This window comes from Chrysemys picta, chromosome 17 (genome assembly GCF_011386835.1).
Source record: "Chrysemys picta bellii isolate R12L10 chromosome 17, ASM1138683v2, whole genome shotgun sequence".
Taxonomy (NCBI): domain Eukaryota; kingdom Metazoa; phylum Chordata; order Testudines; family Emydidae; genus Chrysemys; species Chrysemys picta.
The window spans coordinates 15,026,818-15,043,621 of NC_088807.1; the positions used below are offsets into that span (position 1 = coordinate 15,026,818).

The 16,804-nt window shown below is 48.9% G+C and overlaps 1 long non-coding RNA gene across 1 annotated transcript; it reads right to left on the bottom strand.

The window, feature by feature from the left end:
- Positions 1 to 5,405: 5,405 nt before the first annotated feature.
- Positions 5,406 to 10,152, bottom strand: LOC135976289 (uncharacterized). Its single transcript, XR_010593450.1, has 3 exons — positions 10,041 to 10,152; positions 9,086 to 9,117; positions 5,406 to 5,644 (listed from the first exon to the last, which is right to left on the bottom strand). It is a non-coding gene; the product is annotated as an uncharacterized LOC135976289 (long non-coding RNA).
- Between the last annotated feature and the right edge of the window lie 6,652 nt (positions 10,153 to 16,804).

A 16,804-nucleotide genomic window follows, 5' to 3' on the forward strand; every position in this document is an offset into this window, starting at 1 on the left:
ACGGTGTGAGGTGTGTGAGAATGTTGGTAATCATAGAATCATAGAAATGTCAGGCTGGAAGGGATCTCAAGAAATCATCAAGTCCAGCCCTCTGCACTGAGGCAGGAGCAAGTGAACCTAGACCATCTCTTACAGGGAGGTTGTCCAACCTGTTCTTAATAACCTCAGATGATGGGGATTCCACATCCTCCCTTGGAAGCCTATTCCAGAGCTTAACTGAGAAAGTTTTTCCTACTATCAAGCCTAAACCTCCCTTGCCGCAGATTAAGCCCGTTACTGCTTGTCCTACCTTCAGTGGGACAGAGAACAATTGATTTCTGTCCACTTTCTAACAGCCCTTAACATATCGGGAGACTGTCAGGGCCCCTCTCAGTCTTCTTTTCTCAAGACTAGACACGAGCAGTTTTTTTTAACCTTTTCTCAGATGTCAGGATTTCTAAACCTTTGATCATTTTTGTTGCTCTCCTCCGGACTCTCTCCAATTTGTCCACATCATTCCTAAAGTGTGATACCCAGAACCGGACACAGTCCTCCAGCTCTAGGAAGAGTGGGACAGTGATCTCACATGTCTTACGTATGACACTCCTGCTAATACATCACAGAATGACATTAGCCTTTTTGCAACTGCATCACATTGGTGACTCACATTCAATTTGTGATGCACTATGACCCCCAGATCCTTTTCAGCAGTACTGCCACCCAGCCAGTTATTCCCCATTTTGTAGTTACGCATTTGATTTTTCCTTCCTAAGTGAAGTACTTTGCACTTGTCTTTCTTGAATTTCATCTAATTTGATTTCAGAGCAATTCTCCAATTTGTCAAGGTGTCCAGTTTTGGGCCCCACACTACAAGAAGGATGTAGAAAAATTGGAAAGAGTCCAGCGGAGGGCAACAAAAATGATTAGGGGTCTGGAGCACATGACTTATGAGGAGAGGCTGAGGGAACTGGGATTGTTTAGTCTCCAGAAGAGAAGAATGAGGGGGGATTTGATAGCAGCCTTCAACTACCTGAAGGGGGGTTCCAAAGAGGATGGAGCTCGGCTGTTCTCAGTGGTGGCAGACGACAGAACAAGGAGCAATGGTCTCAAGTTGCAGTGGGGGAGGTCCAGGTTGGATATCAGGAAAAACTATTTCATTAGGAGGGTGGTGAAACACTGGAATGCGTTACCTAGGGAGGTGGTGGAGTCTCCTTCCTTGGAGGTTTTTAAGGCCCGGCTTGACAAAGCCCTGGCTGGGATGATTTAGCTGGGAATTGGTCCTGCTTTGAGCAGGGGGTTGGACTAGATGACCTCTTGAGGTCCCTTCCAACTCTGATATTCTATGATTCTAAGGTCATTTTAAATGCCAATCCTGTCCTCCAAAGTGCTTTCAACCCTTCCCTGCTCAGTCTCATCTGCAGATTTTATAAGTATACTCTCCACTCCATTATCCAAGTCATTAATGAAAATATTGAATAGTACCAGTCCCAGGACTGACCTGTGCAGTAGCCCACTACATACACGCTCCCAGCTTGACAGCATACCATTAATAACTATGCTTTGAGTACTGTCTTTCAGCCAGTTGTGCAGTTATCATCCAGGTTTTTACCAAATGATAGCTTAATAATTTGTTCCAGTATCTTTCCAGATATTAAAGGTAGGTGGGCATGTCTATAACTCCCTGGGTCCTGTTTGTTCGCCATTCCAAAGACAGGTGCTATGTTTGCCCTCCTCCAGACTTGCAGACAAAAATGAAGCACATCTGCCAGTTGCTCTTTTCACCCTTTGAACTGAGGCACAGATTAGCAGTCCAACGCCTTAGCCACTTGGTCACTTTATCAGCCAAAATGGCCCCTTTGCCACCAGTTGTCCCTTAGTCAGCCAAAACCAGGCACCCAAGCTAGGTAAGAGAAGATATAGCAGGGGAGGCCTGCAAGTAGACCAGTGGTGTAAAGGCTTCATGCATCAGTCACATTATTGTAAACTGGATTCAAGTCCTAGCTAGTGTAGGAAGTGCTCTGGCATCCAATTTGTGGGGTGCTTTTCTGCTTTTGGGGACTGGGTGAAAGAGGCATAGGAGAACAAGCCAGTAGCTGCCTCCACCAAAAGAAGAAGGGATGGCCAACAACAAAAAAAGGATTCAAACACCTGTGTGCAGCATAGAATAGATTAATAGGCCACAGCCCTAACCACTCGGCCAACTTGCATGATGTAGCTATGGGCTTGGTATGCCTGCAGGCCAGCTCTGTGTTTTCTTCTCTACATTCATTTGGGTGTCTGATCTTGGCTAATTAATTAACAGGTGCATGTGAAAGACACCCTAGCAGGTAAAGAGGTGGCCGAGGAATTAAGCTTGATCCAGTGTATTCTGCTTAGGTAGGTTTGAATCCACCTTTGTTGCTAGCCAGCCTTTCCTTTGACAATGGTAGCCACTGGCTTTTTCCTCTTCAGGCCTTCGCTACCCCTGCATGCCTTACCATAAAAATAAAAATTGTTGTAGCCATGTAGGTCCCAGGTTAGCAGAGCCGTGTAACTCGAAATCGTGTCTCTCTCACCAGCAGAAGTTGGTGCAATAGAAGGTTTGACCTCACCTGCCTTGTCTGGCTAATAAAGAACCAGACACACCCAACAAACCAGGGGCCCCACAGTCCCTGGGCCAGCTGGACTCCAGGCTGGCTCACAAAGGTGGGAATTTTGCCTGGTGCCTCTCCAGCGCTGGCACCTCAGCAGGCAGAGCCCGTCTCTTCCCCACGCTCGCTCGGGCGTCTGAGCAATGCCAGCGTAACCCCCGTGTTTGCATTTCAGGGCGCAGTGATGTCACTGGGGAGCAAACAGTCAGGTGCTCTGTGGGCCCTTTGCTCTGGAGACTTGCTGGAGCCTGGTGGGGCCCTGCTGGGACGGGCCGAACCCTCCAGCCCTGGGTGTGGCGAGCTCGGGGGATGGGCTGGAGCCGCCTACAGCTACTTGGGAAACTCCTGTGGGGGGAGGGGCCCGGCGAGCAGAGTCAGCGATGGGACCGTCAAGGGGGGGAACGGCCAACTGTCACCTGGGGAGGAATGGGGGGAGCCCAACTGCCTCATGGAGGGGATGGGGGAGCCAACTGTCACCTGAGGGGGAGATGGGGAGCCCAACTGTCACCTGAGGGGAGCTTTCACACTGCAAGGGGTGAAATGGAGGCAAAGGACACTGCCCAATTACTCTGCAGCGAGAGTGTTGCTCATGGCTGTTTTCTCACCTGCCACTGGCCCCATGTCCCTCCTGGACCCCAGTGCCTCTTTACCTCAGGGTTCTGCTCCCAGCAGTACCCCCTTACTCTGGGTCTCCCCTTTCAGGGGGACCCTCAACCCTGTAAACCCACCTTGCCTCAGTGGCTACTGCCAGTCATCATCTAGCCCCCACTCACGGCAGACTGCAGTCTGTAATGGCCACTCATCATTCGTAAGGGGGTAGGGACAGCTGCCTCTGCCTATCCTCAGGCTTCCCCTCTGCAGCCCCAGTACCTTTTGGGCCCTTAACAAGGCGTGCAGCCTGGGGGTTTACCAGGCTGGAGCTCCCCAGCTCCCTTCCCCAGCACTGGCTGCTTCAGATACCTTCTCTGAGGCAGCTAGCTCTTCCCACTCCAGGGCTAGACTGAGACTTCTTTGAGCCCCTGGCTCACAGCCCTTTTATAGGGCCTGATTGGGCATGGCCCCAGCTGTGGCTGCTTCCCCAATCAGCCTAGCTTTTCCCAGCTGCAGCCCTCTCCGGGGTTGCTTTTATCCCCTGTTATCCAGGAGTGGGGCAGCTGCCCCACTACAACATCCCAGAATGATGTTTGCTTTGCAATAGTGTTACACTTTTGACTCATATTTAGCTTGTGATCCACTATGACCCCCAGATCTCTTTCTACCGTACTCCTTCCTAGGCAGTCATTTCCCATTTTATATGTGCACAACTGATTGTTCCTTCCTTAGTGGAGTATTTTGCATTTGTCCTTATTGAATTTCATCCTATTTACTTCAGACAATTTCTCCAGTTTGTCCAGATAATTTTGAATTTTAATCCTATCCTCCAAAGCACTTTCAACCCCTCCCAGCTTGGTATCATCCACAAACTTTATAAGAATATTCTCTATGTCATTATCTAAATAACCGATGAAGATATTGAACAGAACTGGACCCAATACTAATTTCTGCAGGACCCCAGTTGATAGGCCCTTCCCGCTTGACTATGAACTTGATAATTACTCTCTGGGAATGGTTTTTTCAACCAGTTATGTACCCACCTCATAGTAGCTCCATTTGGGTTGTATTTCCTTAGTTTGTTTATGAGGGGGTCATGCAAGACAGTATCAAAAGCCTTATTAAAGTTAAGATATACCACATCTACTGTTTTCCCCTGTCCACAAGGTTTGTTACCCTGTCAAAGAGAGCTACTAAGTTGATTTGACACAATTAGTTCTTGACAAGTCCATGCTGACTGTTAGTTATCACCTTATTATCTTCTAGATGTTTGCAAATTGATTACTTAATTATTTGCTCCATTTTCTTTCTGGGTACTGAATTTAAGCTGACTGGTCTATAATTCCCTGGGTTGTCCTTATTTCCCTTTTTATAGGAGGGCACTATATTTTCCCTTTTCCAGTCATCTGGAATCTCTTCTGTCTTCCATGACTTTTCGAAGATAATTGCTATCTCCTCAGATAATAGATATCTCCTCAGTCATCTCCTTGATTACTGTAGAATGTATTTCATCAGGCCCTGGTGACCTAAAGACATCTAACTTGTCTAAGTAATTTTTAACTTGTTCTTTCCTTATTTAAACCTCTGGTCCTATCTCATTTTCACTGGCATTCACTACGTTAGACGTCCAATTGCTACTAATGTTTTTGGTCAAAACTGAAATAAAATAGTCAGTTTGCATGTCTGCCATTCGCACATTTTCTGTTATTGTCTTTCCCCAGGACTAACAGGCATACCCTGTCCTTGGTCTTCCTCTTGTTTCTAACGTATTTGTAGAATGTTTTCTTCTTACCCTTTATGTTTCTAGCTAGTTCCATCTTGTTTTGTGCCTTGGCTTTTCTAATTTTTCCCTAAAAAGAACTCAATACTGATTGGCTTAAAAATCAAGAGATTTTTTTAAAATGTGATCCCTAAAGGTTCAAACACCAGAAGGCAAACAAAAGGATGCAAAAAACATATTTTTTTAAAAACCTCATTAATTTTAAGTCAGACTTGGGATTTGGGAGGGGACGGGGGCTGACGCATGATTTTTGGATACTTTTGGTTGGCAGTGGAATCACTACACTGAGCTGAGAGGACTTGGGAGCTGAGCTATCTATATGAAGAGTCGGGGGGTAGGAATACAGATTTTGGGTATTTTCCCCAAATTTTATTCAGAAGAAACATTTTTTCCAAAAGACAAACAGGCTGCATGTGTCCTGAGAATATTACAGTGCCCTATAGCATCTTGGGGCACTGTGCATTGTCCTGCTGTGGCCCCAGAGAAGGTCCCCCTCTTTAATGCCACACAACCCCTATGATGGCTGCTCATTTTGGGAGGTTTTGTTATCCGGCTGTGCACTGACGAATCCTGAATTTCAGCTACTGGAGCATTAATGACATCTGTCCTGCTGCAAAGCGATGTCCGCATATGTCAATGTCTCTTCTGTCTGGGGCGGTGGATCCTTTCAGATAAAACACAGTAATGTTACTTTTCTGCTAAGCCAGCCTAAAGCCAGAGAAATGAAGCCAGAAAATGCTCCTCTAAAAGCACTGCTAATGTACATCAGGAGCAGTTCCAATGGGCATCTAATGGGCTGGGAAACACCAGCGGCCCCACTTCCTACATAAAGCCCTCTGAGGCAGGCAGCTCAGATTTCCCCCTCCCCAGTCTTGGTCTGGCCCTTTTCTGCCTCCCAGTTAGGACAGCTGGGCTTAGCCCTGACACCTGCCAGCTGGGCAGAGGAGCCGTTCTCCCTCTCTCCATGCCAGCCGCCCCATCGAGGTAGTGTTGGGTTCTCCCTCGATGGAGTGTTATTGTCTGATATAAGGATTCTTCTGTGCTGCAGGCAGTTTAGTTTTCTCCTGTCCAGTTTCATATTTTAATCACTGATGTTATTAATGGTGATATTTATAATGGTTATTTGCACTTGTTATTATAATATTGTTATGCTGGAGATTGGGTGGCTCCCAAGAAGCGTTTCTTTCCTCTATGGGCAATCACAGCACATTGCTGAAGCTGGTGGCTGTGATAACTACCTGCCATTCAGGCTAAATAAATAAACCATTAAATGCCCCTTTGCTTAGTTTCAGCTGAAGCAATGGGCAACACCAACCAAGGACTAGACCGCAGGCAAGCCCTGGCATGGCAGGGCCATGTGGTCCAACGGGGTTCCTCGGGGTCTGATAAGAAATGCATGGGTGGTGAGTGTGACAGAAGAAGCAGAAACACCTCAGAAGCAAATAGAGAAAGCAACAATAAAGACAGACACAGCCTGTCATAAATATAAAGGGAAGGGTAACAACAGTACTATAAAATCCCTCCTGGCCAGAGGCACAAAATCTTTTTACCTGTAAAGGGTTAAGAAGCTCAGGTAACCTAGCTGACTCCTGACCAAAAGGACCAATAAGGGGACAAGATACTTTCAAATCTGGGGGGAGGAGAGGCTTTATTTTGTCTGTTCTCTGGCTGTCTGTTCTGTGTGCTTGCCGGATACAGAACAAGAAAGCAAGCAATCCAACTCCATTAGAATTAGTAAGTACTAGCAAGGGAATGCATTAGCTTACTTTTATTTTGGCTTGTGATTTTCTCTGTGCTGAGAGGGAGGTGTATTCCTGTTTTTCTTTTTGTAACTTTAAAGTTTTGCCCAGAGGGAATTCCTCTGTGTTTTGAATCTGATTCCCCTGTGAGATTATCTTCTATTCTAATTTTACAGAAGTGCTTCTTTTACCTTTTTTCTTTCTAATAAAGTTCTGTTTTTTTAAGAATCTGATTGGTTTTTTTAGTGTCCTAAAAAAACCCAAGGTTGGTCTGTGCTCATTTTGTTTATTCTCAAGCCTCCCCAGGAAAAGGAGTGTAGGGCTTGGGGGGATATTAGGGGGAAGTAGGAACTCCAAGTGGTCCGTTTCCTGAGTTTTGTCTAATCACTTGGTGGTGGCAGCGTTATCTTATCCAAGGTACAAAGGAGAATTTGTGCTTTGGGGAGTTTATAACCTAAGCTGGTAGAAATAAGCTTAGGGGATCTTTTATGCGGGTCCCCACATCTGTACCCTAGAGTTCAGAGTGGGGAGGGAACTCTGACACAGCCAGAGAAGCACTTGGAGCAGGACCCTGAGAAAAAGCTGAGAGAGAGATTTTGGGCAGAGTGTTCGCTTGGAGCCGGGAGCAAAGAAAAGTGCCTCCTGGTTTTTGGTTCCTGTTGTGTTCAAGGAAACAGGATTCTGTAAATAAATGGGGTTACATCAGTGAACATACCTGACTCTCTCATCCCTTTCTCCTCTCAACAAAACAACCTAGACCCCAAACATTGGCTATCTGCTTGGGTGAAAGGGGGACAAATATGTATAATTCTCATAGGGTTAAATAAGCTTCTGAATTCACACGAGTCATAAATATCTCTATAAGTAGTACCCTGTCCTACAGTCATGTACTAAAAGTTCTAAGGGGTAAATCATATAATACTAGGAATGTCTCTGGAAAGTAAATGAGCCTCCATCTCTCTGAGATTGTTTACGTTCCTGACCCCAAGCTTTCAGAACAAGATGTCCCCAGTGATAAGATGTGGCAATAAAAATTTCATGGCCCCAGGAGAGAGGGTGTGTGTGTCAAAATCAGGCTGATAACTTCACGGGATGGTAACTTCAACCTTAACTCTCAGGAGACCAGCTATCCCCCCATGAAAGCAGCACACAGCTCTTCCCTTTGTGATTTAAACGCTCAATAAAATAATACATATTAAAAACAATAATAAAAGGACAGAACTTCAGTGACCCAAACTCCTCCCATGCACCTTTACAGGAGGAGGAATAAAAATCCAGGGTTATTCATTGTTTATTGCCAATATCAGCTGGAGTATTGACAAATAATTACCATAAGGAAGCAGTTTGTGGAAGGAAGCTCTGTGTTAGCAGCTTTCCCTGCCACTAACATGCCCCACCACACAGCCACTGCTAGCAGTAGGGGCCCGTGCACATCCCTCTGAGACCTACATCACATGGAGACCTGTAGCGGGGTGGTTATCCTGCTCCTGGGATAAAAGAAGTGAGAGCAGCTGAGGGAGGTTGGCTGGGGAGTTGGCCACAGGTATGGCCAGCTCAATCAGGGCACAGCTGGCCCTGATAAGCGGGCTGTGAGTAAGGAGTGGTGAGAGTCTCACTCCAGCCCTGGAGTGAGAAGGACCTCGCTGCCTGGGAGAGACAGGGTACCATCGGCAGAGCAATGCTGGGGAAGGGTCAGGCTGAGCTGGGGAGCTCAGGAAGGCAGGAAGGCCTAAGGAGGTACTGGGGCTGCAGGGAGACAGCTGGGGCTAAAGAGGCAGCAGGTCCAACCCCCTTGCCGATGATGAGTGGCCATTACAGACTGTAGTTTGCCCCAGAGAAAGGGGCTAGATGATGACTGGCAATAGCCACTGAGGCAAGGTGGACATAGGGGGAGGGGTTTCCCTCGGAGGAGAGACCCAGAGTGTTGCTGCAGGGCAGCACCCCAGGATGAGGGTCAGGGAGGGATATGGGTCCTGAAGTACAGTGGTGGAGATTGATGAGGAAGCAGGTACCGGTAGGGAGATACCGGCCAGCAGGAGGTACTCCGAGCCTGGACTGAGCTAATTCCCAGACTGACCAGCAGGAGACGCCGTGGCGGTGAGGGCCTGCCGTGCTACAAGACCCACTGGGGGAAATCCTGCCCCCACTGAAGTCAATGGGAAACTCCCAGGATTCCACCCCTTGCCTGTCTTCCTTCCCCTTTGGGAGGCATGTATCAGGGAGGGTTACCAGACATGTAATCTGAAGCATGGGAATACCAAGTAAATCCATGTTCCCAGGTCACGGGTCATTGCCAAGCTGGAACAGGCAAACAAATCGCTCTTTTCTATCACTTCATTTTGTCATTATTAAAAGCTGTGACTCACCCTGGAGCTACCCAGCCAATCCACCGAGGCATCTGGGGAGAGAATGACAGTTACTCATTGTCACTTGGCTGTAAATGCCTTTAATGGAAGGCACCTCACTGAGCACAAACGATAACGCCACCGCTCCCACCTCTCCCCGAGCCAGGGCAGGGCTTCCCCATGGGCACCACTGAGCACAACAGAGCCTGACCCTGAGCAGGGTTACTACGTGATACTGTAGCAGAAGAATTTTTAAATACAGCTGTTGAAGATGTTCAGTGGAAACTGTCTATCTGGGTTTTCGACACATCTCTTTTGTCACAAACAGAGCAGCTTTCGTTTTCAAAAAACAAATTCCCCAAAACAGATATATTGTGATTAAAAATACCACCATGGTACCACAGGGGACTTGAAGTTCAGTTGCATCGTGTGGATATTCTCCTCTCCGAACTGGGCTGGCTGAGCTTCATCTCCCATGATGCACTGGAACGAAGGAGTCCCACCATGTACTACTTCCCATCACCAAGAGGGGAGACAGTGGTGCATCATGGGAGAGCCAGAGAGCCTGGCTCAAAGAGGAGACCAGGAGCATGAGGCACCTGAATTACAGCTCCAAGAAGGAACTCTTGCACTATTTAGAATCAAAATATTTTCTTTTTCAGCTCAAAGATTTTGATTTTTGATTCTCACTGAAAAGTTGAAATGTCCCCCAGAAAAGTTTGGTGAATGCTAAAAAAAATTCATTGTTGTCTAAAAGTTCCACAGGAAAAAATCTTATTTTCCAACCAGAGCCCGGATTTGCTTTTTAATTTTTAAAATAAAAATGTAAAATTGGGGTCCAAAAGTTTGTTGTTGTAACTCTTGGCCAAACAGTCTGTCCATCCCCCACCAATTAACACATTTACCCTCAACCCCCGCCTTTCTCCCTCATGTGCAGGTGACCCCGGTAACCCCAGTACTCTCCAAAAGCTCTTACAGTGAATATCATCTTCACAAGTGTTGCTGGTGCCACGCTGGACTCGTTCCCTGTGGGGAGGAATAAGGACAGTGCATATCAGTGACTCTGTGTGTTCAATCTCTGTTTTCAGCGATCCAGCTGTGAGCAGATTTCTTTCCATGATGGCTGGATCTCCTGCTAGGACTTACATCTTGATTCAGTTCACACTCAGTGGAAAAACAGCAAGCCCTACTTCTGGATAATCAGGAAATGTTGTGGCTTTACCATTTACGAAGGGAATGTCTAATACAGATGAGAATTGAACATCCTGTCCTACTTCAGCAAAACAGCCAACAACACACCCAGCTGAAACTCCACTCAATCATGTTGTAGTTAAAATGGGGGGCAGGGACCAAAAATCCCTGACATCTTGGGACAGAAGTTACAGAGAACACTGTCATATATACTCAGAACTAGATGAACTGGAGACTCTTGGTTCCCAGACAGGCCTGGCCACTTCCAGCCATGCCCCAGAAGAGCCATGCCCCAGTTCTAGGGAACTGGCTGGGTCGGTCGGTGTCACTTTTTGGCCAACCAGTCCCGACACCCCTGAGTGTAAAACAGGGTCACTTTCATTCTTTCACACACCCAAGGGTGATTTTCAAATGCGCTCCTCTGCTGCCAGTGAATTTGATGGGAACATGCTACTTTAGCAACCCCCTTCCTTAAATCATCTCCTCCTAACCCCCAGATCCCACTGCAACCAGGGATTTCATCCTTCCCTGGTCTTTTCAAAAACTCCTCCACAGCAAACAGACAAACTCCTCCCCCTACTTCCAGCAGGCGAGCTGAGCTCTGTGAGGCAGAGAGAAGGGACCCAGAATGGAAATGAGACAGGAGAGGGAATAATCCCCTCTTACCTTTGATCCCTTGGTAGAGATGCAACTGGAAGCAATGAGACAATGTGATCAGAGACATGGACACGTTTCCGCATGGGCAGAGAGAGATGGAAACTGAGTGACACGGCCTTAATTCCTCATTGTACTGATGCAGAGACCCATCCCCATGGCCCAGCCCAATGCTCTCTTCCACCTGCCCCACTGACTGCCCCGGGGAGCGGTGTGGCCAAGTCTGATGATTTAACTGCCAGTCTCACAGCATTTGATGTTCTGCGTAAAGCCCCAGGTCTGAGAGTCAGGGGATTCAGTGAGTCTTGGCTTTCATTAAAACAAACAAACAAACAAAAAAGTTATAAACTTTTTGTTTGGGGAGAAAAGCCTGAAAATATGACCCAAAGACCCACAAAGATCAAATCCCCCAGGCAAATACAAAGAACTCATACTGATGACTTGTTGGAAATCCCATGAGTTTTAAGCCAGTCTCAGGATTTTTGTGGTGACTCAAGTGGTGTGAAAGCTTGGGGCTGGGACCACTGTGTGAGGAAAGGTTGGCAGGGCAGAGCTGTGTCCAGAGCTCTATTTTCAGAGTTGTTAGGCCCTGATTCAGGAAATCACTTACACACGGGCACAGACGTAAGGGCCCTTCTTGACTAGGGGATGCCTTCCTGAACTGCAGCCTTAGTTACCTGCATGCTGATATTCCATCCATTAACACACGTCTTGGGCTGAGTCCAAGATTGTGACCATCTGTGGGGCAGGGACTGTCCCCTTCATTACTGATCTGTGCAGTGCCTGGCACAGTGGGGCCCTAATCACTGACTGAGGCTCCAGGGCACTACAGTAACATACCTAATAAATAATGTACAGCACCTAGCACAGTAGGGCTCTGATCCCTGTCTGGGGCTCCAGGGTGCTACTGTAATACATATAATTAATCACAATTCTAATCTCTTGCATCATCTCTTTGATCTTTCTCCCCATCCAGCCTCCCAGTAATGAATGATCAATTTCACTGTGTCTTTGATCATCTCTCTCCCCCCATCCCAGACACACTGGGTACAGGGGATCGAAGGGGGTGTCTCTGCCACACCTGTCTGTACATTTGCTAACACTGCTTAGCCTCACTGTCATACCCACCTTTCTTTCCCAGCAGATAAAGCACCACAGTCAGAACCAGGACAGCAGGGATTGTAATTCCCAACAGGAGCTTCAGATCCGGCCCTAGGAAAAAACCTCGATGTGAATGGCCTCTCCAAGCAACCACCGGCAAGTCCCCACTGGCTGGAGCTGGCTGAGCCGCTGAGCCGTAAGTGACCGCTAATGTCCTCATGAACGTACCTGGGGAGCTCACCCCACAGTTATCTGCAGGGCGACGTTATTGGCTGTTCTTTGTGAGTAAAGTTTTCCAAAAATTATTTTGACCCAACAGATTTTATTCCAAACACAGTTTAATTGAATCAGATGTTTCCCCCCGAATGTGCACATGCAATGATCTTAGTCTTGCCAGAAAAATAACTTTGAAATGAAAGAAAGCATTTTGTTTTGTTTTAAACTGACAGTTTTGTTTCATTTTGGTTTTCCAAATCCAGAAATGGAAGGAAAACGTCCCTTTAAAGGAAAACAAAGCAAAACTTTCTGTATTTCCAACTGACATTTTGTCTCATTTTTGTTCTGAAAACCCAAAACAAAGGAAAATGTCTAATCAAAATGAGATCAAAGGAAAAGTTTTGAGTTTCATGTCTATTTTTTTCATCAAAACATTGACATTTCCCATTGCAAGTTTTGAATTAAATACTTTTGTTCACAAATTTTTGTGGCAATAAATCTGGGTTTCCTCCCAGCTCTAAATGCGAGCTTCTCAAGGCAGGAAACATCCCTGTGGGAACTGCCCTGCTTCAGGGAAGCAACACAATTCAGGACAGCACCCTGCTACAAACTTAACTTCAAACAACCACTTTAGTTCCATCAATGGGACTTTAGTAGGTGCTTAAAGATAAGCACATACATAGAAGGATAGGGTTGGACTTGAGCACATGTTCACTGTTTTTTTTTTTTTTTTTTTAAATGGAGATATCTCCTAGAACTGGAAGGGACCTTGAAAGGTCATCGAGTCCAGCCCCTTGCCTTCACTAGCAGGACCAAGTACAGATTTTGCCCTAGATCCCTAAGTGGCCCCCTCAAGGATTGAACTCACAACCCTGGGTTTAGCAGGCCAATGCTCAAACCACTGAGCTATCCCTCCCCCCGATGGTTTCCTGGGTTGGGGCCAGAGATCTGTAGGGTATGTAGAGATGTCTGTGGAGCCGGTCAACAAATCTCCAATGGAACAGTTTTCCACCAGAAAATGCTGTTTATGCAAAATAAAAACATCTCAACAAGGCGCTTCCATGTTTCTGAATCAAAATGTTGCTGAATTTCTGTTCCATGAAATATATCAAATTTCGACTTTTCGTCCTGATTCCAAATGAAAATAAAATTTGAAATGTCAGAATTTGCTGCAGGAGAGAAATGCCTTTTCCCTCCCTCATTATTGGCCAGGGCTGAGCTGGGATACGGTCTCTCTCTGTCTCTCACACACACACATCTGACTCACGGGGCACGTTGAGGTGTTTAGCAGAGCTGAGCTGGGATCTGGTCACCCGTTTGTCGCTGTCCTTGATCTCGTAGCCACAGGCATAATTCCCGGAGCTGCCACTGGACACCATATAGTTATAGCTGTAGATGACCTTGTCCCCCGAACTCCTCTGGGATGAAATCTCCTCCCCGTCCTTACAGAAGACGATGCGAGTGGCCGGGGCCTGTGAGATCACAGAGCACTGGAGCTGCACAGAGCCCCCCGGTTGGGCAGATGTCTGGCTCAGGTAGAGGGCGGGGGCAGGGAGAGCACCTGGGAAGGGGAATGGGTCAGAGCTGTCAGTGGGGCTGTCAGTGGCTCTCGTTTTAGGGGGAGCCCAGGGAACATTTTACTAAAGGAAGTTGGTTACCGTGGAAGCAGCTCGCAGCTTCTAAGGGTCTGTCTACCCTGCAATCAAAAACCTGGAGGTGCAGCTGACCCATGTCAGCTCATTTGGGCTCGTGGGGTTTGGGCTCGGAGCTGCATATGTGGCACGGGCCAGCGTCCAATTGCAGAGCAGGAGAACCTCTGCCTGCGGAAGGGATGGGGAGTCTGCGCACTGTCTCTGGAGCAGGCTCTTATTTCAGCACAGCTGGGTAATGGGGGGATAATGTCAGATCTGAGGCTGGAGGCCGGTCGCTGCCCCAGGGAGCTCACTAACAGCCAAGGAGCTAACAGCAAGTCCCTAACCCCACCCCCCCAGTGTCTGCTCTAACATCCTCCTTGTCTTTGTGCCCCTCCCACTCCACAGTTCCCAGCTGGCAGAGGAGGCACCGGGAGCAATTCCAGGCCCAGGCTAAGGGAAGGCCCTGGAGCAGCGTCAGGGAGAGGATCCCCCTTTCCCGGGAATCACCAGAGTGATGGGATCCAGCTCTGAACTCGCAGGGGAATTGCTGCTGCCGCTGGGTAGGTCAATATCTACCCACCACCTTCCCCACCCCCGCAGAGCCCCCTGCTGCTGTCTTGGCCAGCAGCATCCCCCCTGCCCCTACTGCCCAGGCAGCCAGCAAAGAAATGCAGCCACGACCAAAAAAACACATCCCTGCTCCACCAGCCCCTGCTGGGCTGGAGTGAGGGTCGCTAGGTGCGGCTCCCTGGCCCGGGTCATACAGGAGCTCAGCCTGGGTGACCTAATTGCCCCTTCCAGCCATACCTTCTTGAAAGCTCCCTGCCCAGCTGGGGCTCACTGTTAACGGTTCTGCTGATATATAAGGAGGAGGCAAAGGCTGCATCCATGGGGGTGGGACAGGAGCTCCCGGGACAGCCCTGCGACCATGAGGGGCTGGGAGTCAGTGCCATAGAAAGGTAAATCCCTTAGGATCAGAACCGTGGTGTTCTCAACTTCCCAGGGCCAGTGCCCCGGCGCTGGGATGGGCTGTGGATGTGACTCTCTCACCCGAGTGTCACAGTGGTCCCAGGTCAGAGCAGAGCAGAGAGGGAGCAGGACAGAGAGGAATCGGCCAGGAGACCTGCGCACCCCACTTGGATCCCACACAGGCCCATCTGCCTTCCTGTGCCATTGGTACCGCCACTGCTCTGAGCAGCACGCAGCTCAAGGGGTGGTGGCTGGATGCTGTGGAGGGGGAGGGGTAAATGCCATGGGCAGATTGGGGACAGACAGACAGATGGACTCACCGGGAGCTGAGCAGATCTCCTGGCTGCTGGGACTCAGCACTGGGAACAGAAAGGTGACGTGTGTTCAGTGCCCAGCTAGAATCTCCCCTGCTGTGAGATGCCCTGAATGTCTGAGGGGGTCTCTGCTCCCCCCATGAGCCCAAGTCCTGCTTCCTGCCCCATCTGTCCCACCAGGGGCACCCCCACCTGCTTTGCAAGGCTCTGCCAGGCACTGTGCAGAGCCCTGACCCCCGGGTCCCCTCTGGGCCAGTGACGCCCATGGGGGTGGCTTGGAGTGTTCCAATGTCCCTACGGGACTGAGCATCTCTGTACAGGGCTCTGTTATCAGCCTGGCAGTGCCTACATTCATCTCCGGCCCCATTAATTCAGCTCAGCCCCTCACTTCACCAGCAGAGCCTGCAGCAGGGAACATGCTATAGACAGAGAGTCAGGTGCAAAGCAGAGCCCCCGATCCCAACCCTGCCTCCCAAAACACAGATCTTGGGTGAGATCCAAGCTGTGTGACTTGGACCTGGCCCTATAATGAGTCTGACCCTGAGCCCCAAACCCAGAACCCCTGAATTCTGGGGGAATCCACAACCGGAGCCCAGCCTGGATCCCAGCTCAGTGTCTCTGGCCTGTTGGTAACAAAGCCAGGCTGGAGGCCTTTCTGGGAGATGCTTTAGTCAAACACAAGTGACTGGGCTCAGTGCAGGGGAGCTGGATGCGTGAATGGTCCCTCCTGGCCTTAAACTCTGTGAAGCTGTGACTGTAACCCCAGCCTGGGCTGACTGCTAGCCCCAACCCATCCCCAGCACCGAGTGCTGGCCCTGTGCTGGTTTGGGACAGTCCCACTCCCTCTAACATCACAACAGTACAACCCTCTCTGCCGTTAAAGGGGATTTGCCGATTCCCTGGGCCAAGGACTGTTCTCAGTTCTGTGTCCTCCCAACCCCCTACAAATTAGCACAGGGTTCCCGGATACTCACCGGGCAGCAAGAGGCACAGAGACAGGATCATTGGGAACCAAGAGGGATGGAAATGGCCCAGCGATGTCTGCTCCGGACGGGGACAGTATGGGACAATCTGCAGTTGCTCCCTGCTCCGATGTGCCCCTCTGGGCTCAGGGCAGAAGGAACCTCTCCCTGCTCGGAGTCTCTGCCAGCCCCCTCGAGGCTGGGTTGTGAACCCAGACACTGTCTTGCTCTGAGTCCCCGTCAGGGCCGTATGGCTGAGGCAGCAGGGATGCCACGGCCCCTCTCTGCTCTGTCCCGTCCTGTCCTCATGTCTGATCGTCACTGCTCCCCGTTTCCTGTCCCATACACCCCCTGGCCACAGCGTCTTTATTTAGCGCCAGAAGCTTGAGAATCAAACACACATCAACTACGTCAATAAAAACCCTCTCCTAATTTAGTAACAGAGGACTCAGCCAAACCCACCCTGTTAAACACAGGTCTGTCCTGGCTGGAGGGTTTAACAATAATTCCTCCTAGCTCATCCAAAGATCTCAAAGTGTTTTACGCAGGAGGGAAACAAATGGTGAAACTGAGGTACAGGAAGGTGGGGACATGAATGGCCCAAGGTCACCCAGCAGGGCAGTGCCAGGAACAGGAGTCAGATCTGATTTCCAAACCATTGCTCTGTCCACTAGGCCACTCTGCCTCTCTTTGCACCAA